Source organism: Geotrypetes seraphini, chromosome 4 (assembly GCF_902459505.1).
Source record: "Geotrypetes seraphini chromosome 4, aGeoSer1.1, whole genome shotgun sequence".
In the NCBI taxonomy this organism is placed as follows: Eukaryota; Metazoa; Chordata; class Amphibia; order Gymnophiona; family Dermophiidae; genus Geotrypetes; species Geotrypetes seraphini.
Window position 1 is genome coordinate 275,949,239 of NC_047087.1, and position 23,564 is coordinate 275,972,802.

At 43.8% G+C, this 23,564-nt stretch overlaps 1 protein-coding gene across 2 annotated transcripts in view; it reads right to left on the bottom strand.

The window, feature by feature from the left end:
* Positions 1–23,564, bottom strand: part of DOCK1 (dedicator of cytokinesis 1) — a 926,077-nt gene that overhangs the window by 299,508 nt on the left and 603,005 nt on the right. The window lies entirely within an intron of this gene.

The following is a 23,564-nucleotide window of genomic DNA, read 5'->3' on the forward strand; positions in this document are numbered from 1 at the left end:
CTCAAACTACCTTCGGATGCAATAGATTGGACTACTTTGTGGTTAACTTTTTTTCAATCAGTTCGATCTGCCTCATTATTACAATCCATCTTTTTTGTGCTACACAGGGCTGTATGGACACCTGTACTGTCCAACAAAATAAACCCTACCACATCCTCACATTGCTGGTCCTGTAAACAGACAACGGGAATGTTGGAACACCTGCTCTTTTCATGCCCTCTTATACAGGACTACTGGAGTAAAGTATGGTCAACTATTTGTGATGTCTTGGGATTAAGTGACACCTTATCCTTTTCTATCATCATAATTAGGGCTCAAGCCCTCTCAGGTACCATTAATTCAGATCTGTCTCGCTTAGCGATTCAATCGGTGCTATACTGTTGGAAAGATCTCTCTAAATTAGACTTCCATATGTGGTGGAATTCACTGTGCTTAACAGGCAAATATGAACGTGTCCTTGCAGAAAGATCAAATACACTATCAAAATTTATTAAAATATGGAAGCCTCTTATAGATTATTGTGACAATTGACCTTTTTATTAGCACTGTTGTAAGTGGATATGTTTACCATTCCTAATTTTGATAACTGTACTTATTATGATACTCGCTTATGCACATGCAGTTAATAATTGACGTTGTTACTTATAAGATTATCACTATCTTCATCTAATTTATTATTTGTGCAATTGGTTGTGATGTACACCCTGAATTATGTTCATGTTTATTTTACTGTTATTTCCATTCTGTAACTGAAGCAAAGGAAAAACCAATAAAAAATGTTTGAACTAAAAAAAGAACATAAGAAGTTGCCCCCGCTGAGTCAGACCAGAGGTCCATCTTGCTCAGCGGTCTGCTCCCGCAGCGGCCCATCAGGCCTAGTGCCTGAACAGTGATCCCTGATTAATTTTATAACTTACCTCTAATCCCATCCCTATAATATACCTCTACTCTTATCTGTACCCCTCAATCCCTTTGTCTTCCAAGTACCTATCCAAAGCTTCTTTGAACCCCTGTAGTGATATTGTTATTATCACTTAACTTAGTAATGGTGAAATCTTGCTCTCTTCTACCTTCCAAAGTATTTAGACCAATGCTGTCTTTTTAAAATATTTATTTTATTTTTATTTTTCCTCTAACTCTACTTTTCACTTCACTATTACCCTCCAGGTACTTTAGTTAGATTGTGAGCCTTCGGGACAGTAAGGGAATTTTCCAAGTACCTTTCTTATTTCTAATCTTAATGTATATTTTCTGTAAACCGCTTAGAACCTAACGGATGTAGCGGTATATAAGAAATAAATTACATTACATTACATTTTCATACGGACTATGTGGTAACTTGAAAAAAGAATAGTAAAGCACCTTAGAAATAACTCCAGTTTAATTGATTTAGATTTCTAAGGAAACATTCAGCCATTCTCTAAAATACAGCATTATGGTTTAACTGATTCTCTGAAGAAAACATGGTGAAACTAGCCCATCAGAATCAGTTCCTGAAATGATCTGTCTTTTACCACTAAGATAAATGACTTTTTATACATTTTTTCAGTATTTAAATATTTAAATTATAGATAGATTGTGATTTTTACACAATTATTTAAATACATTGATTTGCACGAGGTGGTGTGGGAGGACCAGTGATTAAAACCACAATCTGTATCGGCTGAACGACCATTGGCTGGTATGTGATATAAAGACATGGTCTGAGGTCCTTCTTCTCCACAGATGATTTAATCCTTTATTGAATTGAATTCATTGCCATTTTTGGAAATATCAAATATTACGGACACATTTTATATTTAAAATTGAAGTTTGAATTCCATTTTTGTTTTGAATTTTATTTTGGATTGTGGAATTTGGAACATTGCTTTTCTGTTTTGAGTACACAATGGTGAACAGTAAATGTAGGCTAACATTTCTGAAACAAAAGAATGAAAAATTAAGAAAACATGGAAATAAACAGTGTGTCCGCAGTTCATAAGCATTCACAAAACTAACTTGCCTATAATTATCTAATTTCGAGCTAGTCATTTTCATAATACAAATATAGTTGGAAAACATGGAACTAGTGGAGCTAGTCCAAAAACCAAGGCAAATGATCTGCAAGATCTAAGACGGCGGCAACAAAAGCAGATCAGTAATGGAATTCTGTCTCCAAGAAACAGAAGAGCCATGAAGATTAAACTTCTGGCGATGGCCATTCACCACACTAATAGTGCTGCAAAATTAATTTTTGGAAAAAGTAAATTTGACCATGTGTCTCCTTTGCTTTTAAACCTTCATTGGTTTCCGGTCTATCTCAGGATTCACTATAAATTGCAAGCATTACTTTTAAAATGTTATATGCAGGGCCGGATTTTCCTATAGGCTAACTAGGCTTCAGCCTAGGGCCTCAAGATCAAGAGGGGCCTACATTCAAATTGTTAGCAAAATTAAAATTACACTATTCTAAAAACAGTGAACACTAAAACACTGAACCGAAAATAAGGAAAAATTCTATGCTTCGGGATCGGAACCGGCTCTGGCCGCAACGGGGCGCCGACTCGGCTTTTCCCTTTCTTTTTCTCGCCCTGGGAGGAGGATCGGGGAGGGAAAGACGTCAGTCCGGAAACAGCTGGGCAAAGCCCAGCCCCGCTGGGAGAGAGGCAAAACGTGGATCCGTCAGGACAGGGCGGCCCAGACTGGCATCGGAGGGGGGGTTGGGGGGTTTAATGGAAGGCAGGCAGGCAGGATGGCATGGCGGGGGGGTGTTCAATGAAAGGAGGATGGGAGGCAGGCGGGCATCGGAGGAGGGGTGAGGTGAGGAAGGACGCACTGGGGGCACTATGGACATAGGAAGGGGCAATGTTGTGTGTTATGTTTGATTAGTTATTGTTACAAGTACTATATATGGTGCTGAGAATAAATGTCCAAATAAGTGTTCTCGACTTTTTTTTATTTATTATCCATGTCACATTTTTTATAAAGGTTAGTACCAATAACAACATGTTTCATTTAACATATTGATATATATCACAGTAATGATGTATTTTATTATCTCTCATGTAATTTACAAACTTAAAAATGGGAGGTGAAAGGGCCTCATAAGTGGAATAGCCTAGGGCCTCTTTTCATCTAAATCTGGCCCTGGTTATATGGTATCTTCATCCCTCTTGTCCCTTTATTATGGAACTAGTCTTATAGCCCGTTACATTAACGGGTGCTAGAATATATGTGTGTGTGTCTCTCTATTTCTTTCTCTCTCTCTCCTTAGCCGCTTTCTTTCTTTCTGTCTTTCTTTTTCCTTGGCTGTCCATCACCACCCCTTGCCTGCTCCCCCTGTCCATTTTCCCTTCCTTTTACCTCCCCTGTGTCCACCACCACCCCTTCACAGCTCTCCTTATGCAGCAGCAGCCCTTCTCCCTTTGTTTTACCTCCCCCCTGTCCATCAGCACCTTCCTTCTCCCCCTGTCCAACATTAGGCCTCCGTTCCTTTTTCCTCACCCCCCCCCCGTCCATCAGCACCTCTTTCCTTCTCCCCCTGTCCAGCAGTAGGCGTCTCTTCCTTTTTCTCCCCCCCTCCTCCTTCTTATCCCTATGATACACTTAACTTGCTCTGCCTCTGATCAGAGGCTCCCGACAGCCGCCCAGTTGCACTCATTGGAAAAGTTCCCTCTGCGGCATCCCGCACCCCTCCTGACGCGACTCCCGCTGTCTTTCTTTCTGTCTGTCTCTGTTCCTGGCCCCCTTTGTCTGTTTGTCTTTCTGTATATCTCCCTGCCCCTGTGTCTTTCTTCTTTTCTTTCTGTCTCCCTTCCTCCCTCTGTCTGTCCAAAGCAGCATTCCTTCCCCCTCCATTTCCCTCCCCCCACACCAGTTCCCTGTGCACCTTCCCCTGTGTCTTTCTTCTTGTAGCGATTCCTCTACCCCCTTTCCCTTCCCACAGTCGTGACTACAAACGCGGGTCCGAGTTCTTTGCGGCCCCCCTTCCCTTCCCTTACTGCGGGCCCGACTGGCGATTTAAGCAGCGTGTCAGCAGTCTTCATACGCTGCTTCGGGTCCTTCTACTGCCCTGATTTACTCTGGCACGTCCGGAGCAAATCAGGGCAGTAGAAGGGCCTGAAGCAGCGTGTGAAGACTGCTGGACACGCTGCTTAAATCGCCAGTCGGGCCCGCGGTAAGGGAAGAGGGGGGGGCGGCAAATGAGTCGGATCTGGGGCAGCGGAAAGTTGCAGGGCTCCTCGGTGGGGGCGCTGAGTGGCCGCGAACCCTCTCCTCCCAGACCCCCCCCCCCCCGGAGGAATGGAGATCTGGCTTTGGCGTCTTCTATCCACTGCGGCCAACCCTAGCGGAAACAGGAAGTAGTCAGAGAGGGCGGGCCGCAGCGGACAGAAGACAGCAAAGCCAGCGTTAGCGCAGTGCAGTGCTTTTCTCTTTATTTTTAAAAGCAGGTGAGCCGGCGAGAAGGAGGAGGTGGTGGTTTTGGCAGTGAGTGAGGGCAGGAGGGGGGGGGAGTCGCCGGCTGTGCTGTGCTTTCCCGATCTGTCCGCCGCATACGCACTCTGGCCACGGACCTACGGATCAGGGATGACAGATCACGCAGGTCTGAGTGCGCATGCGCGGCTAGCTTTTTATTATATAGGATGCTTATAGATTCTCCTTTGCAAGAGTCAAGAATTTCAGTAAATCCTTGGTTTTCAAATTTTCTCAACTATGGAACAAACTTCCTTTTATTTTAAGGGGTCCTGGTCCTTTTCAACTTTTTCGTAAATCTTTAAAAACTATGTTATTTGCCAAACACTTTGGAAACTAGTCATATTAATATTTTCTGATTGTTACTTTTTAAGTATTTTTTTAGTTACTGTTAACCGAGTCGAGCTCCTTTAAAACCCAGTATATAAAGCTAAGTTTTGGTTAGTTTAGTTTAATATAAAAATACTAAAAAGCCTGACATGGCCATGTTTCGCTCCCCAATGGGCTGCATCAGGGGTAGATAACAACCAAGAGGTATTTCTCAAAGGCAACACCTACTTCAGGTGGTTCTCAATCCAGTCCTTGAGGCACACCCATCCAGTCGGGTTTTCAGCATATCCTCAAAAAAGATAGATTTACATACCTAAGGAGAGAGTGCATGCAAATCAATCACATACTTATTCATTCTGGATCTCCTGAAAACCTGAGTGGTCCCCGAGGACTGGGTTGAGAAGACGGACCTACTAGTCAAAATCACATGTGTGCTGATTTTTGAGTAAGCGAGTGATGTCTTTGAGAAACACACAAATATATTTGGCAATATAGCAGTACCGTATTTTCTCGCATATAACGCGCGCGTTATACGTGGTTTTTACAAACCGCGCATAACCTTGCGCGTTATACCCGTGAGCGCGTTGTACAAATTTTTTTTTACATAGTTCCCCCCCCCCCCCGACGTCCGATTCCCCCCCCCCCCGCAGGACCGCTCGCACCCCCACCCCGAAGGACCGCTCGCATGCACCCGCACCCCCACCCCGAAGGACCGCTCGCACGCACTCCCACCCACACCCGCACCCCCACCCTGAAGGACCGTTTGCACCCCCACAGCCTCCCGACCCCCCCCCCCCCATTATGTAGAAGCTCCTACCGGTGTCCTGCTGCTTTCTCTTGGCGGTCCCGGCCCTTCTGTGAGCCCTGCGCCTGCGCTGCTTCCTCTTCCGGCGGTTCGCCCTTTCTCTAACGTCAAGCCCTCTTGCCCCGCCGACTCCCCGACACGATCGGGGCAAGAGGGAGCTCAAGCCCTCTTGCCCCAGCCAACCGCGGCACCCCCAACACGATCGGGGCAAGAGGGAGCTCAAGCCCTCTTGTCCCAGCCAACCGCGGCACCCCCGACACGATCGGGCAAAAGGGAGCCCAAGCCCTCTTGCCCCGCCGACTCCCCAACTCCCCGACAATATCGGGCCAGGAGGGAGCCCAAACCCTCCTGGCCACGGCGACCCCCTACCCCCCACCCCGCACTACATTACGGACAGGAGGGATCCCAGGCCCTCCTGTCCTCGACGTAAACCCCCCTCCCCCCAACGACCGCCCCCCCCCAAGAACCTCCGACCGCCCCCCCAGCCGACCCGCGACCCCCCTGGCCGACCCCCACGACACTCCCACCCTCCTTCCCCGTACCTTTGTGTAGTTGGCCGGACAGACGGGAGCCAAACCCGCCTGTCCGGCAGGCAGTCAATGACGGAATGAGGCCGGATTGGCCCATCTGTCCCAAAGCTCCGCCTACTGGTGGGGCCTAAGGCGCCTGGGCCAATCAGAATAGGCCCGGGAGCCTTAGGTCCATCCTGGGGGCGGGGCCTTGGGCACATGGTCGGGTTGGGCACAGGGGTCCCGCCCCCAGGATATGTAACTCTATATATAATTCTAATACTCATCTCTTTCCTCTTTCATGCAGCATAACAGGAATGAAGAACCCCTGTTATGCTGCATGAAAGAGGAAAGAGATGAGTATTAGAATTAAATATAGAGTTACATACAAAAAAAAGGATAAAACTATATATATAAAAAACTATAAAAAAATAGACCAATGAAGACTTTGGTGCTAATGAAACTGTGAATGAAATCTACACACAGCTGCACCGCTGAGGTCTTTAAGTGGGTTTAAATTGAAAATATCTAAGGTTGCTTATGGTTCCTGAGATTTGAGAAACACAGCCATTATTTGCCCCTGACACAGCCCTTAGAAGGGCAAAACATGTCATTGTCAGGCTTTTTAGTATTTTAATATTATTGTGGTGAATAAACTTCTGGTGATGGACAATCTTCATTGCTCTGCTGTTTCTTCGTGACAGAATTCCCGTACTGATCTAGTTTTTGTTGCCACCATTAGTGGAGTTAGGACAACGTTGCTCAGGTTGCAATGCACTGAAATAGAATCTTTGATCAGATGATCAGAGAACTGGATAAAGGACATGTGCTAGATGTAATTTACTTGGATTTCAGCAAAGTTTTGATGTTTCGTCACAGAAAGCTCATGAATAAGTTAGGACCCAAACTTGTAAACTGGATTGGAAACTGGTTGATAAACGACAGGGTGATGGTAAATGGAACCTGCTTGGAGGAAAGGAAGGTGAGTAGTGGAGTTCCTTGGGGATTAGTGCTGGGGCTAATTCTATTTTTAATATATTTTGTGAGTGACATTGCTGAAGGGTTAGGAGAAAACGTTTGCCTTTTTGAGGATGACAAGAACATTATAAATAGAGTGGATACCTCGTGGGGAATAGAAAACATGAAAGCTACAACAATTATAAGAATGGTCTAAAGACTGGCTGTTGATTAATGCAAAGGAGTCCAAAGTGATGCGCTTGGGATGCAGAAGTCCAAAGGAGATGTATCAAATTGGAGGTGAAAAACTGATAATTACAACCCAGGAGAGGGTAATAGTGTCTGAGGATCTCATGGTAGCAAAACAATGTGACAAGGTGTTAGCCGTAGCCAGAAGGATTGAAAGAGGTATAACAAGCAGAAGAAATGCTGATGTCCCTTTACAGGTCATTGGTGAGGTCCCACTTGGAGTATTGTGTTCAGTTTTGGAGGCCGTATCTCGCTAAGAATGTAATAAGACTTGAAGCAGTTTAAAGAAAAAGTACAAAAATTATATGAGGTTTGGGCCTTCTGGAGGGATCGATGCCTGTGAGGGAGGGAGGGAGAGAGGAATCTCCTTGAGAGTTCAGCTGATCCTTGGCAGGGGGAATCCCCATCAGCTGAGCTGGCAGGAATCCCTAAACTGGCTCAGCTGATGGGGATTTATCTGCTGCGATCAGCTCATGGCAAGCTGTCCTGTTGGGGTAGGACAATTGATCCATCTGAACAGCTTGCTTTTATGCGTTTTTCATGTGGACGTCTTTATATTTGGGAATGTCAAAAAATGATAGATATACTAAGGGATTAAAAGTATAGATAGTTAATAAAAAAAAAAAAAAAGTTAAACATGTAAACAGTTTTGAGAATGAACATTTTTATGGACTGTGGGGCCCAGGGCAGCTGCCCTGTTTGCCCTCCCCTAACGCTGGCCCTGCCTGTATGGATGGAGAAAGCAAGCAAAATGGATCAAGCAGAGTGGACAAAGGAGAAGGATGGGTCTGAGTTGAAGTGAGGGAAAGATAGCAAGAAGAGATTTAGTAAGGGAATTTATTCATCAGATTTATATACCGCCTCTATCCTTGTTATGAGGATTCAAAGTGGCTCACAATTTCTTACAACAAAATTTTGAAAAATGAACATTAATTCAAAGATCTAGAAAAATATAAAGTCTTGAGATAACGACAGAATAAAAAACAAGATTACAAACCACAAATTTCCACTGGCAAATTATTCCAAATCAAAGCTGCCATAAATAAGAATGAATGTTCAAATATCTTCTAAAAATGAACAAATTTAGCAGAGGGAAACATCAAAATCTGAAACTGAATCTTGCCTACAGGCAAAAATATTTGATGGAAAGTGTAACCACAATGTAACGTCCTCAGGTAAATCACATTGGAAAGCCCCAACAACGGAGAAATCTGCTCAAATTTGGGTAGCCCATATATCAATTTAGCAGCTGTATTCTGTATCAATTGAAGTCTACCTAAAAGATGTACAGATATTGTCTCAGATAGAGAGTTACAATATTCTAAATGGGAGCAGGGCCAGTGTTGGGTGTGTGTGTGTGGGGGGGGGGGGGGGAGCAAGCAGAGCAGCTACCCTGGACCCCATAGCTACAGGGGGCCTCTGACGGCCTGGTGAAGTGGGCTTTCCTTCCTTCGACTCGCTTGCTGTCCTCTCTCGTGCCGCTGCTGCAGCCTGTGGACAGGTGTAGCACATGCCATAGGGCTCTAGCACTGTGTGTGCCGCTACCAGTTACCCTCCTTCTCCCTCTACAAAACAGGAAGTTACATCATAACAGGAAGAAAGAGGATGGAGGCCGTTGGCGGCGCACATGGTGTTGGAGCCCCGTGGCATGTGTTTGGTTTGTTTTATGCTCATACTCCACCCCCTGCAAATAAAAAAAAAAGACCCAAATTGAAGATCGTCAGGAGGGATGACCACTTCCTGCCCCCTGCAGCCAAGCAACCCCCCGACACACACACCTGGCAGCAGAAGGGATGCCCACTGCCTCCCATCACTGCTGTCAAACAACCCCCTACAACATCCCCCAGCAAGTTTCAAGTTTATTAGGATTTTATATACCGCCTATCAAGGTTATCTAAGCGGTTTTTACAATCAGGTACTCAAGCATTTTTCCCTCTCTGTCCCGGTGGGCTCACAATCTGTCTAACATACCTGGGGCTATTGAGGATTAAGTGACTTGCCCAGGGTCACAAGGAACAGTGCGGGGTTTGAACCCACAACCCCAGGGTGCTGAGGCTGTAGATCTAACCACTGCGCCACACACTCCTCAGCAGGAGAAATGCCCACTCTCGCTGCCAAATAACCCACCCAACACCTCCCGACAGTGGGAGGGATGCCCACTCCCTCCTCCTGAAGCCGTCAAAACAACCCTCCCCCCCACACTGTCCCAGCAGCAGGAGAGATGTCCACACCCTCCCACTACTGCTGTCATGCCTTCCTACCCCCCTTACTTTTTTCATGAAGGACGACCAGAGGAATGTCTTCTCCCTCCGGCCATCAGGCTTGCCTCTTCAAAATGGTGGACCTTCCCCTTACCAGTGCATCTTGGGATGCACTAGGGAGTGGCCTGAATGGCCCAAGCGCCTAAGGCCCCTCCCATAGGAGAGCACCCTTTTCATCAACAGCTTCTTCAGGGAAGGATGAGATTGCAATCACTGGAACCGTCCGGTCTGAATAATAATATTCAATGGTCAACATTTTGGTAGAGTGCGGAACGGAGAAATCATGACATCATTATGATGTGTATGATCACTACTGGAAGTTCCTGGCATCTTTAAATGTCCCCGCAGTCATTTTGAAAGCACTGCGCAGGAAGTGTTTTGTGATTGCCATGGCATATCAATAAGTGATTCACATATTATATTTTATTAATTTAGTGCCAGGATGACTCGGTGAACATTATTTAAGCAGACCAAATGAGAGATAAATATATGATATTTGTTCACAATTACTTTTGCAGAATAATGCCGGCAATGGCACATTGCTAATGCACAGCTCTTGTCCTTCCCCTGAAGAAACCGTTGGTTAATAGGTGCGCTCCTTAGGGACTTAACATAAGTGCTATATTTTCTTTACTATTACTTACATTTACATAGATGAACTGGAGGGTTTTTTGACCTATGATTAAATTATGGTGATTAATAGCAGTACTACAGAATCAATTTAGTCTCCTTCACCCAATGAGGTCTTTTTTTCCCTGTGTCATTCTCTAGACCAGGGATCTCAAAGTCCCCCCTTGAGGGCCGCAATCCAGTCAGGTTTTCAGGATTTCCCCAATGAATATGCATTGAAAGCAGTGCATGCCCATAAATCTCGTGCATATTCATTGGGGAAATCCAGAAAACCCGACTGGATTGCAGCCCTCAAGGAGGGACTTTGAGACCCCTGCTCTAGACTGAAGGCAATGCATAGCAAAATCGTAAGCCATTATAGTGTGCTTTCTTAAGAGAACTGTCTTATAGGTTGATGAAGTCAAGGGGAACTCAAGGATACTATAATAAGTTCAGGAACAAAATAGTCCTATGAAATAAATCACAAAAAAATATAATTACAAGTAATGGCTAGTTGTATTAAATATGAAATTTGCTTTTAAAATACACTCTTTTCATAAAATAGCCAGTTATTTTCAGACAGAAGTTCTGTATGGAAAACAGAGAGACAGAAATGAAACAGTGCATCTTTATAAGTATTTACCGTACATGACCAATCAAACCATCATTAACATTGCCTGATTAACTTAAAATTCTGAATTGCAGTACTAACTGCAACCAGCAATACATCACCGACTTGTCATGAACAGTGCTCACCCCAAATAAATAAAACCTTAATAGCTGTTGATACTGTACCGAATTTGTTCCTGTCTTCAGAGATTGATCTTGTATGCTATTTTCTATTTATCAGGAGCATATAATTATGGCATTTTGGTATGGCAGCATTGAGACAAATATTAGTGGAGCAGAAAACTAGAATACAATTTTCGTCTCTGTCTAGTGACATTCCAGTGTCTAACATGCACAACCCTGGCCATAACAGGTTCATGGACGCTGTGCACAACCAAAAGTCATTTCGGAGTTCTGAAGAACTTAATGGGCCAGTTAAACTGTCATTACCTTAAAAGCAATTGCAGGAATTGCTATTTGTGTTACAGAACAACAGTAATAATGCAGATTTTCTTCTCTTTGCTTCTGCCGGCATGTCAACGGGATAGATGCTCATTACGTTTCAAGAAGGAGTTTTCAGCAAAGAACTGCAAGCAGCTTTGGTTTTGCAGTGCTAGCCACAGTACAGATTTATCAGATGTACCAGCACACATATGAAAAGAAGAACAAGGCATTATTTTGTCATTCACTCACCTGGCATGAAGCCTACAGGTTAGTGTACTGCACAGTATTCCACAGTACAGGTTAGTGTAAGCACAGTATTCCACTGAAAGAAAGTGTTCTTTTTTTTTTTTTATCAAAATTTAAATATGGAGGTGCTATCCCTTCTGAAATGCATATTACTAAAGAAATTTTTACAAGAGATTAATAGCCGGTACTATGAAATTAATGTATACACAGTAATTAGAAACAGCGAGTTGATATTTAGAATGATTTATGAATTAATTGCTGCGACTGAAAATTCAGGACTGTCACTGGAAAAAACGTATACATTTACCAGAGCAGTTGCAGAGTTAGGGGAGGTAGTTCTATAACCTAGAAACATGTGTTCTAAAGCAACGCAGGTTCCCACTTTCCCTCTATAGAATACTAACATAATTGGTGAAATATGTACCATCCAGCTTGATATGCCCAATACAAGTAAATATATAATAATTTTTAGTGTGCACCTTTGGAGGAGAGGGAGACAGAGAGAGATAATAAAGTTAACTTTTTTTTTCAGCAATTTAAATATTTAATAAATAAGCTGTGGAATGCATGCTTGATGTCCAAATGCCAATTTTATAAAGACAAGATGTGGACATCTAAAATTACTGTATGGCTAGGAGGTGTGATCTGGGCTAGGGTTACCAGATTTTTGTCCAGAGAAACCCGGACACATGGTCCTGCCCTGTTCCGCCCCCTAGCCATGCTCCATTCTGCCTCCAGCCCCGCCTCCACAAAGCTTCGTCTTTGTTTTCTGACCTACGGGCCGCGTCTGGATGTATGTGACATCATCCATACATGCTCAGAGGCCCTCCAGACGCAGCAGGGAGGTTGGAGCTTTCCAAAACCTGGACAAACTACCGGGTTTTGGAAAGTCTGTCCGGGTGCCCAGAGAGTCCTCTAAAAAGAGGACATGTCTGGATTTTCTGGGCAACAATAGGGAGTGGCCATAAGATAAGACATCAAAATCCAAATGCAAATGGGGGAGGGGCATCTATCTTCAAAAACATGGACACACATATTTAGAGTTGATACTTGGTACATCCAGGTTACAAGACAGATCTGATTAAGCAGTCCACTAAATGTAGAAAGAGAAGTCACAGTAGGTATTTTTCTGTCCCTGTAGGGCTCAAAAAAAAAAAAAAAAAATTACAAGCATCCTCTAGATCTCTGTCCTGGTTCTCAGTGGGCTGTTCTAAATATTAGGCTATTCTGCATGGCTATCTGTGTAGACATAAGAACATACATAAGAACATAAGAATTGCCACTGCTGAGTCATACCAGTGGTCCATCATGCCCAGCAGTCCGCTCAAGCGGCGGCTCTCTGGTCTAAGACCAGCACCCTAACTGAGACTAGCCATACCAGCGCACGTTCTTGTTCAACAGAAACTTATCTAACTTTGTCTTGAATCCTTGGAGGGTGTTTTTCCCTATAACAGCCTCTGGAAGGGCGCTCCAGCTTTCTACCACTCTCTGGGTGAAGAACTTCCTTACATTTGTACGGAATCTATCCCCTTTCAACTTTAGAGAGTGCCCTCTTGTTCTCCCTACCTTGGAGAGGGTGAACAACCTGTCCTTATCTACTAAGTCTATCCCCTTCAGTACCTTGAATGTTTCGATCATGTCCCCTCTCAATCTCCTCTGTTCAAGAGAGAAGAGGCCCAGTTTCTCTAATCTTTCGCTGTACGGCAGCTTCTCCAGCCCGTTAACCATCTTAGTCGCTCTTCTCTGGACCCTTTTGAGTAGTACCGTGTCCTTCATCAGGTACGGCGACCAGTGCTGGACGCAGTACTCCAGGTGAGGGCGTACCATGGCCCGGTACAGCGGCATGATAACCTTCTCTGATCCCCTTCTTTATCATTCCTAGCATTCTGTTTGCCCTTTTTGCTACCGCCGCACATTGTGTGGACGGCTTCATCGACTTGTCGATCAGAACTCCCAAGTCCCTTTCCTGGGAGGTCTCTCCAAGTACAGCCCCGGACATCCTGTATTGGTGTATGAGATTTTTGTTACCGACATGCATCACTTTACACTTATCCATGTTGAACCTCATCTGCCATGTCGATGCCCATTCCTCGAGTTTGATTATGTCACGTTGCAGATCTTCGCAATCCCCCTGTGTCTTTACTACTCTGAATAACTTCGTATCATCCGCAAATTTAATCACCTCGCTCGTCGTACCTATGTCCAGATCATTTATAAAGATGTTAGAGAGCACGGGTCCAAGCACCGAGCCCTGCGGCACCCCACTGGTGATGCTCTTCCAGTCCGAGTATTGTCCATTTACCCCCACTCTCTGTTTCCTATGCTCCAGCCAGTTTTTAATCCACGAGAGTATTTCACCCTCAATTCCATGGCTTGCAATTTTCCGAAGTAGTCGTTCTTGCGGAACCTTGTCGAATACCTTCTGAAAATCCAGATATACAATGTCGACTGGATCGCTCTTGTCTATCTGTCTGTTTACTCCCTCAAAGAAGTGCAGCAAGTTCGTCAAACACGATCTGCCTTTGCTAAAACCGTGCTGACTGGTCCTCATCAGCCCGTTTCCGTCAAGGTGATCAATGATGCTGTCCTTTATCAGTGACTCTACCATCTTTCCCAGTACAGAGGTCAGTCTCACCGGTCTGTAGTTCACCGGATCTCCCCTCAAACCTTTCTTGAAGATCGGTGTAACATTCGCTACCTTCCAGTCTTCCTACCTTCCTTCTCATAATATGAATGGTTTCTATGCTGCCACAAAGATGTCTGTTCCCTTGTTTTGCCCTCTTCATAGTTTAGATCAGTGGTTCTTAAACCTGTCCTGGGGAACCCCCCTGTCAGTCAGGTTTTCAAGTTATCCCTGATGAATAAACCTGAGGCAAATTTATATACCTGTCACCTCTATTACAGCGGATCCCATGGGAAGCTCTCTTACACTGGCAGCGATTGGCTGGCCCGGAACATCCGCTCTGACGTCAGAATTGATGTCAGGAAGAAGGCTTCCAGGTGTGAGTAGTGGCAGCAGAGGAGCAGCGGCAGTGGACCAGGGAAGAAGTTTAAATCGAGCCTGGAGGGAGGCTTTTTTTTTGGTGCGGCAGGGAGGGACAGGAAGCGATCGCCTGTCACGTTGTCCCCGCGCACAGCTTTGGGACGCTGTCCCTGAAAACGGGACATTTTGGCGTCCCGAAGCTGTGTGGGGACAACGGGACAGGGGATCCGAAAACAGGACTGTCCCGTTCAAAATGGGACGTATGGTCACCTTAAGCATACCAAATCCATGTAACATGGGCTGAAGCAAATGAAAAAAAAAACCAAACCACAGTGCTTTTACAGTGACTGACTTTCTGTCACACGCGGAATGACAGCTGATGTCATAACTCGACAGAGAAGCTAATTGCTAAAGAGCTTATCATCCTGAATATATTGTCTGAAATTCCTGTTAAAATTTTATATAAAACATTTGTTTGAAGCACTGTATTTGCCATATAGACTATTGTGCAAGATTATTCCTCCGTGCCTGGTCCCTCTCGGTACAGATGAAACTAAACGAATCTAAAACAAAACTACTCTGGCTCGGCCCAAAATTCGAACACCTGCCCACACTTTTCGCACTACCCACAGGCGATACACTACAGCTCGAGTTCTCATGCAAGGTCCTTGGTATCACTATCGATTCCTCTCTCTCCCTCAATGATCACCTCAACTCCTTGGCAAAATCATGCTTGGCAAAATCATGCTTTTTCAGTCTTCACCTAGGAAAGCTAGATCCTACTTCAGCCAACAACACTTTGCCATCCTTGTACAATCCATCATCCTCTCCAAACTAGATTACTGCAATGCCATCTACTTAAATCTATCAAAAAAAAGTTTTCTAAGACTCCAGCTAATCCAAAATACTGCAGCCAAACTGATCTTCTCAAAACGCAAGTCTGACCATGCCTCCCCACTCCTTGCCAAACTTCACTGGCTCCCAATAATCTCCAGAATCCATTTCAAATGTTCCTGCCTGGCTTTCAAGATCATTCATGGAATCCTGCCTCCTCTTATCCCACTGTCTTTCAACTCCTCCAGTCCCGACTCCTCCAGAACTGCCCAAAGGCTTAAACTAGCCTTCCCCTCTCCACGCGGCATCCACTATTCAGGCAAACTGGGAAAATCCCTTCTCTTCAAAATCACAGGTCTTTGGAACGACCTCACCACCCCGCTGTGGAACCTGAGCTCCCTTCAGTTATTCCGCAAACAACTGAAAACCTGGCTTTTCAGCAAATTGTAGCTCTATCCTTCCCCCCTTTCTCTCCCCCCTTCTACACATAAGTTCATGTAATCCTTTTTCTTCTTCTCTACCCACTATTTTAAGTTCTTGTAAACCGTGTCGAGCTCCATTCTCATGGAGATGATGCGGTATATAAACTTAAGGTTTAGATTAGATTAGATTAGATTATGACTTCTAATCACAGTACAAAAAACAACCCCCCCCCCCACACCAGTTGTGCCCCACCTCAAAAATCCAGTAATCCAGGACTACCTTATAAACTTTGGTGGCCTAGTGGTATAGTCAGGACAGGAGCAATGCTCCAGTCATATCAGCCATTTTGAGGGCAGAGGGCAAAATCAGAATGGGCACGAGCAACTGGGGGGGGGGGGTGTCACTCTTTTCCCTGCTATATCCCAAGACCACCAGGGATTGTAAGATAGACCCAGGGGGTCAACTCCTGTTCAGGAGGGAGGGAGGAAGACAGACAGTACAGCTTTTTGGCTTCCACTGAAAACACGTGGCCATTTTAATCTAAAACCAAAAACAAGCCTGAAAATAAAAATAACCTTTCGGTCAAAACTGAAACCAGGCAGAACATGGATTTTGGGCTGGATTCAGCACCTAAGCAAAACCAAAATTTGGTCGGCCTCTAAGGCACACCTAGCCAGTTGGGTTTTCTGTATTACAATAATGACTGAAGTCAAGATGCCAGAATCCACCAAATAGGTTCACAGCAAAAAGGAGAAACCAAAGAAAAAGAAACAACTGTGGAGACGATTATCTTGATGTTTAATAATAATCTTCACAAATAAAAGCGTTGCAGACAAATGTTGAATCCATATAACACACAGAATAATATGTGGTGTGGACCCAACACGGTCTGTGTTTCGGTTATGAATAACCTTCCTCTGGGGTCTGATTTTATGCTACCACAAAGATTAGCAATTCTATTCTATCTACTTTAGTTTCGCCATTGTTACAATTACCCATACATAGCTTCAAGAATTTTAAATAAATAACTCTCAAATGTATTTTTTTGTTGGTTTTGCGATTTTATCATTACAATTATAATGTGCCACAAAAAAACATTTGCTCTGTTTAATGTGCCAGAACTAAAAAAAAAGTTTGAGAGACACTCGTTTACCTGGTAGTGGGTAAAAATAAAGTTGTCCATTAATTCTACTGCTACTTAATTTATTTTTATTTATCACAGCGGTCATTGGAGAATTTGAGGGTATAAAATGAAGGGGTTAAAAGGATCAGCATGGGAAGAGCCAATGCTTTGATAGCAGGTGGTGTTAAGGCGCTCATGATAGTTACCAAGATAGAAGGAATCACTAACACAGTAAATCACACACATCAAAGGAAATGCAGTGGGTCACAAAAAGCAGTATAGCAAGCAATATCAATAAAAATTGCTTCCTACACCTCTTCTTGCGTCCTGTGATAGCCAGGGTTTCCAACAAATCGTACATCCAAACATTGCAATTGAAAGCACATCTTGACACTGAAGAAGAGCCCTTGAAGGTTGCGTTGGCATCTGGGTAATGGGGTCCACTGTAGCCTGTGGCCCTTGGGAACTTAAGCTTAATAAGCAACTTGGCTGGCCCTGGAAGGACCAGGTAATAAACCGTGAAAGAGGTTCAGAAACATGCTAATGGATTTCCATTCTAATAGGTCATCTAATAAAAGCACTGGATATTACATTCAGTTTGAAATTCTGATGTGTTATGTTACTGTCATAAATTCAGACAGGAAAATAAGTGACGTCAGGGAGCTGCTCAGCGCCGAGCAGCAGCGCCAAAGCACGCTCCTGCTCAGTGCCACTCAGTGGATGAAGAAACCAGATCTCGCGGTAGCCACCACCGACCGGGTTAGCAGCGGGGCAGGAGCGCGGAAAGCTTGCTCCTGCCCGCTGCACCTCTGGACCACCAGGTATCGGCAGAGGAGGTACAAGGACAGGGCAGGGAGCGGGGGCTGGGTGCAGAGTTTGATGAGGGAGGGGGACTGGGTGCAGAGCCCTACAGGAAAGGAGGTGGGCTGGGTGCAGAGCCTGACAGGGGAGGCAGGAAGGAAGGAGGCTAGATGCAGAGCCTGACAGGGGTTGGGATGGAAGGGGGCTGGGTGCAGAGCCTGACAGGGAGGGAAGGGGGCTGGGTGCAGAGCCTGACAGGGAGGGAAGGGAGTTGGGTGCAGTGCCTGACAGGGGAGGAAGGGAAGGGGGCTGGGTGCAGAGCCTTACAGAGAGGGGGCTGGGTGCAGAGCCTGGCAGGGCAGGGCAGTTGAATATTAAGCCGTCCGGCTTATATTCAAGTCAACCATTTTTTTCCCTCCTTTTTGGAGGGAAAATTGGGGTCTTGAATTATATTTGGATCAACTTATATTCAAGTATATACAGTAAGTTCCAATTGTTGCCAATAATTGATTATTAGCACCCAATTATCAGCGCAAATTGGTTTGTTAAGTAATTAAATTGCACACACAGTTTGTGCATGCAATTTTGAGTGCTATGTATAGAATTATAGGGATAGTACACGTTACTATACTCTCTATCCCCCGAAAGATGTAGCTGCAACCATTTCTTCCTGTGTCTGCCGGAGCTGTTATCCGCCCACCCTATCCAGCACTCTGTATAAGTTATTCAGTATCTATGTGCTCATTACTTGATAGAACAATAAATTTTAGTTATAGCCTCATGCTTATTTATTTACTAATTTATTACTCACCATGTTAAATAACATTCATAGCGAAGAACTCCACAAGATTAAATATAAATACAAAGATCCTTGTTCATGCTGAGGTGATTGCAACTGGCAGCACGTCTGAGCTGCATGTCAAAAAGAAGCTATGCAGACAGAGTGGATTAACACGGCATCATGCGATGCTTCGTGTGATGATGCTTTGCTGGGAGTAGTCTGGCCCCTATTGAAAACGTGAAAGGAAGAGAAGTGCAGTCACACAGAAACAGCCAACCTAGCTTGGGACGTGGAAATCGGCCTAGGGAGGGTTTGGGGATCTGGCAAGGAATGCAGATTTCCCGGTTGAAGAGCACATATGAGCAGAGCTCAGGACACAGGAGACTTCAACGGTTCTCCCTCTGCATCTATTCTTATCTCCCCTCTTTTTAACCTTTCAAATTCCTTTAGATCATTGTAATCTTATTAGTATGTTTATTTTCTTATTTTTCTCCTCTGTCTCTATTTTCTTTCTTTATTACTCTTCTAATTGTCATTTTTCCTGGTACTTTAGTTAGATTGTGAGCCTTCGGGACAGTAAGGGAATTTCTAAGTACCTATCTTACTTTTAATTTTAATGCACCAATATATTCATTGTAACCCGTTCTGGGCTCTTTTGGGAGGACGGGCTAAAAAAATCGAATAAATTAAATAAATAAACTTAGCAGTAGCCAGCTAGGGAATTTGCCTCTAGTAAGTTTTTTGCTTATTCTCAAATTGTTTATATCAGAGTTATGAAAAGGGGAGGAGGAGAAAGGAGAATCCCAGCTATTCATGTTAAGGTATTTTTGGGGGTCCTTCATTTCTCTAATGGTCAAGTATTTTTAAACTAGGAAGTGACATCAGAAGGAAAGCCGAGGCCTGCGCGAGCAGAAGGTAGGAACTGCTGCTCACTGACAGCAAAGATTTGAAGAGATGAGTGGGCAGAGATGAGGAAAGGTACCGGCACCCCCACCCCACCCCCGTCAAGATGGCGCCCGGGGTTCCCCTCGCCATTGACTACACCACTAGACAAGAGATTGGGAATTAGCTTCTCTGTGGAGATATGAACAACTGTCACTCCATACATAGGGCTCCTTTTACTAAGGTGCGCTAGCGTTTTTAGCGCACGCAGGATATCACCGCGCGCTATGCGGCTAGAACTAATGCCAGCTCAATGCTGGCATTAAGGTCTAGCACGCGCGGGGCAATTCAGCGCACGCTATTCTGCGCGTTAATGCCCTAACGCAGCTTAGTAAAAGGAGCCCAAAGTGTAAAGTTTAGCCATTGTAAAAGCACTGCGGTTTTTAGTTTCAGTTTTCATTAGCCGAGATCCATGTGTGTAGAGGCTATTTTGTTTAAAGGTAATATATTGTCTTTCATTATTTAAATTATGTTCTGGCTTGGAAACTATTTGGATCATTCTAAAGAATTTCCAGGCTCTCTTTTGTACCTAAACATATGGCAAGGAGTGGAAATGTCCAAAATAGACTGGTGGACTCAGATGTATTTCAAGTTTATTAAAATTTTGATATACCACCTTATCATTTATTTCAAGGTGGTTATACATTTTAAAATAGGGTAGAAACAGATAATATAATTTAACATAACTTTAACAAAATAAACATACATGATTAGATAAAAACAATGACATACACGACTGGACAAACAGGTACGAGTGGAAAAGAAGGGGAGAATTACAATGCTGAAAGAAAATATTGAAGGTATAAACAAAAGGTTGGGGTTAAAAACAAGTAAGTCCAATAGAAGTGGACTTGTAAAAGATAAAAAAGTTTTGTTTGTTGTTTTTTGTTTTTTTTTAATAAAAATCCTTAAAAGGACATTTACACTTGAAAGGCATCTTTAAAAAGGAATGTCTTAAGGAAAGATTTAAATTTCTCAAGATTAGTTCTCTCTCTAAGAGCATTTGGTGCTGAGTTCCAGAGGGTCGGAGCAACTACTGTTAATATGGTTAATACTGTTAATATGGTGTTAATATGGTTCAAGGCTGGGATTACTAATAAATTTTGCTCCGAGGAACAAAGAAATCACGATGTGGCGTACAGTATCAAAAATTTATTAATGAATTCTGGCTGTCCAGTGTTTCTTGTTTTAAAAATCAATAATAGAGTTTTATAAATGACACGGTGATGGATGGGAAGCACAGTCATTTAGCACGGAGCTTCCAATTTTCCATAGCTGTGTATGGACGATTTGAGCAAATGCCTTTATGTGGACTGATCTTTTTCATTCAACTACGTGATTTGTAAGACTCCTGAGGCAGGCCATCTCGACCGAAACATGTACATGTCGAGTCATTGAGTTACTTTTTTGGTGAAATACATCTGAGTCCACCAGTCTATTCTGGACATTTCCACTCCTTGCCTTGCGTTCTTGCGTTTGTGGATTTGATTCTCCTATGTTGTACTACAGCAGTGTTCTTCAACCACCGGTCCATGGACCAGTGCCGGTCCACAGAAATTTCCTGCCGGTCCACAGGGCCAGCATGTGCATCAGGCCCAAAACAGTGTTCTTCAAACGCCGGTCCACGGTGCGATCGATGTGGCGTTATCTTCGAGCCAGCTCCCTCTTCCTAACTGATTCAGTGCACAAAGCCACGGGCAGTGGCTCCTACGGGCATCCTGCGCCTGAACCGGAAGCCTTCTCTCTGACATTGCAACGTCAGAGGGAAGGTTTTCAGATGAGGCACGGGACGTGCAAGGTGCAATTAGTACTATTATGGGGTGGGGTCTGGGGTGGAGATTGGGTAGAGATGGGCGGGGTCTGCTCCACGACTTAGCCCAGTGTTCTTCAACCGCCGGTCCACGGATCGATGACGGTCCACAGAATAATTATTTTATTTCTGCCGGTCCATAGGTGTAAAAAGGTTGAAAAACACTGTACTACAGTGTACCTAAACAAGCCATACCTGTTGAGAAGTACTTGTTAAAATGGCTGTCCCAGTTGTCAGACTGTGCTTGTGGATTTAGCAGAGGGCTGTCGATTACAAGCCCTGACAATCCCCAGTGGGCCTCATTGGCTCACATTCACACAACCAAACCTTAGTTTTCAGTTTTGGCTGAAAGTGATTAGATGGTTTCGGTTTAGAGCAGAACTGGGAAAAAAACAAGTTTTGGTTGGTCTCTAAATATATGGTGCATTCCTTTCCCATTCTCCACCCTGTTCCATGTGAGCTATTAATGCAGAAAACAGCGCAAGCACTACACGAACTGTTAGCGCGAGCCAATTGCTATGTTAACAGTTACAGCAGTTTGGTAAATAAGCCCCCTGTGAAAGTAAGATTTCAAATATGAACAGCAATAAATTCTTTTTTGGTCATGTCTCAAAATACTACAGTCCAAAATGCATAGAATGTGAAAAGGTTAACAGAATCTGTAGACTTTTTTTAATGAATAAAATTATCAGAGCTTCAAAAATGTTTTTACTTCATTTTGCTCTGGCTCTTCGCTAGCTGCATTAGCCGTTAGGCTGTCCTGGCACATTAGGAGCGTATTTAGTTTTTGCTGTCTCATCTTTCCTGGCTTGTATTTTTTTTTCTCCTTTAAAGAGAGACATTTGTTATGAAACAAGAAGAGCATAATAATAAGTTGTCGAAAAACAGTAATGAAATCAGAGGATGGAAAACGATCCGTTTCTAATTACGAGTCGTGGTAGTGTTCTCTACAGGAAAAAAACATCTGAAATGGGTTTTTCCTCATAAAATTTACATACCAATAACATTTGTTATCCCATGTTTACCTTTGCAACAAAAAATGCTTCAATGACAATATTTATTTTTATTTTTGCACCCAGCAATCAATGCATCCATAAAAACATTTGTGTTTTTGTTAAAATGCTTTGAAAGTGATACATCTGAAAAGCAGGCATCTTTTATCAACTCAATTATAAGTGAAAAGTCTGATCGTCATTCATTGCTAGACAGAACACCATCTGGTGGGCTAGAATATTTCAGTGTGGTGAATGATACAGTGCATGTTAATGCCGATATTGTATAAACTGGAACCATTTTACTAGCCAACAGTATTTATCCCCCATTAAATTAGTAGAGATAATATAAATATTTTAGGAACTGATGAAAAATTTACTAAAATATGAATGAATGGAAAAAGTAGGGAAACAAGCAGGCAAGACTATGACTCAGACTGCATAATCATTTTTGGATGTATAGCTGCAGATCTGGGGTCTTGAGGAACTGTGGCAAAATAAACAATTCCATGAATTCTCTATGAATCACTGGTGATCAATTCAGCATATACCAGTGTCCCGCAAACTTTCTGAAGCCGCAACACACTAAACTCAGTGCCGCAGCTGGATGGCATCCGGAAATGTGCAGATGTCGACACAATGATGTCATGCACGTGTGATGTCATCACGTCGATGTCTGTGCATGTGCACAGCCTGCTATTACTACGCTGGTGGAGGGGTACTGGAGGAAGAGAGGTACCTGCGCTGGCTGACTACCTGCAGGAAGTTCCTCTCATTGTGAGTCTCCTCCTCACGGCACACCCGGAATCTCAGCAAGGCATACAGTTTGTGATACACTGGTGTAAATTGTAGGAGGCGGTGGCAGCAAACAAAGTCCTTTTTAGATTACTTGTTGCCAGATATAGTAAACGATTTTGCAAAAGTTGCAAATTTAGAAAATCCCCTTAGCACATCTGGTCCTTAAGTCATCCTTGAGTATGTTTAGTCAGCATGGTGAAAGTGCCTTAAATTTTATTTGTTACCTAGATAAAAAAAATTTGTTTATACTTGTATAACACTTGCAAGTAATTTAAGACTGGCATGATATTTACTGACTATTCTGTGTATTTTTCATTCTTGGTATGGCACCAGCATCTTAAGTGTGTTACCGACAGGTCTGCTATTTTTTTTTTCTTTTTAATGGCACAGATATTTTACGTGTATTACACATGCAAAATATCTATCCCATTAATAAAAAAATGAAACAAATCCCCCACCCTCGCCGATGTCCCTCCCCAATGACCTCTGACAATCACGCACCCCCCACCCCGACAATTGCGACCACCCTCCCGAACCCCAAAAAGATGGCAGGAGGGATGCCCATTCCTTTCTGCCCCCAATGGCATCTGCCCGCTCTCCGAAAAA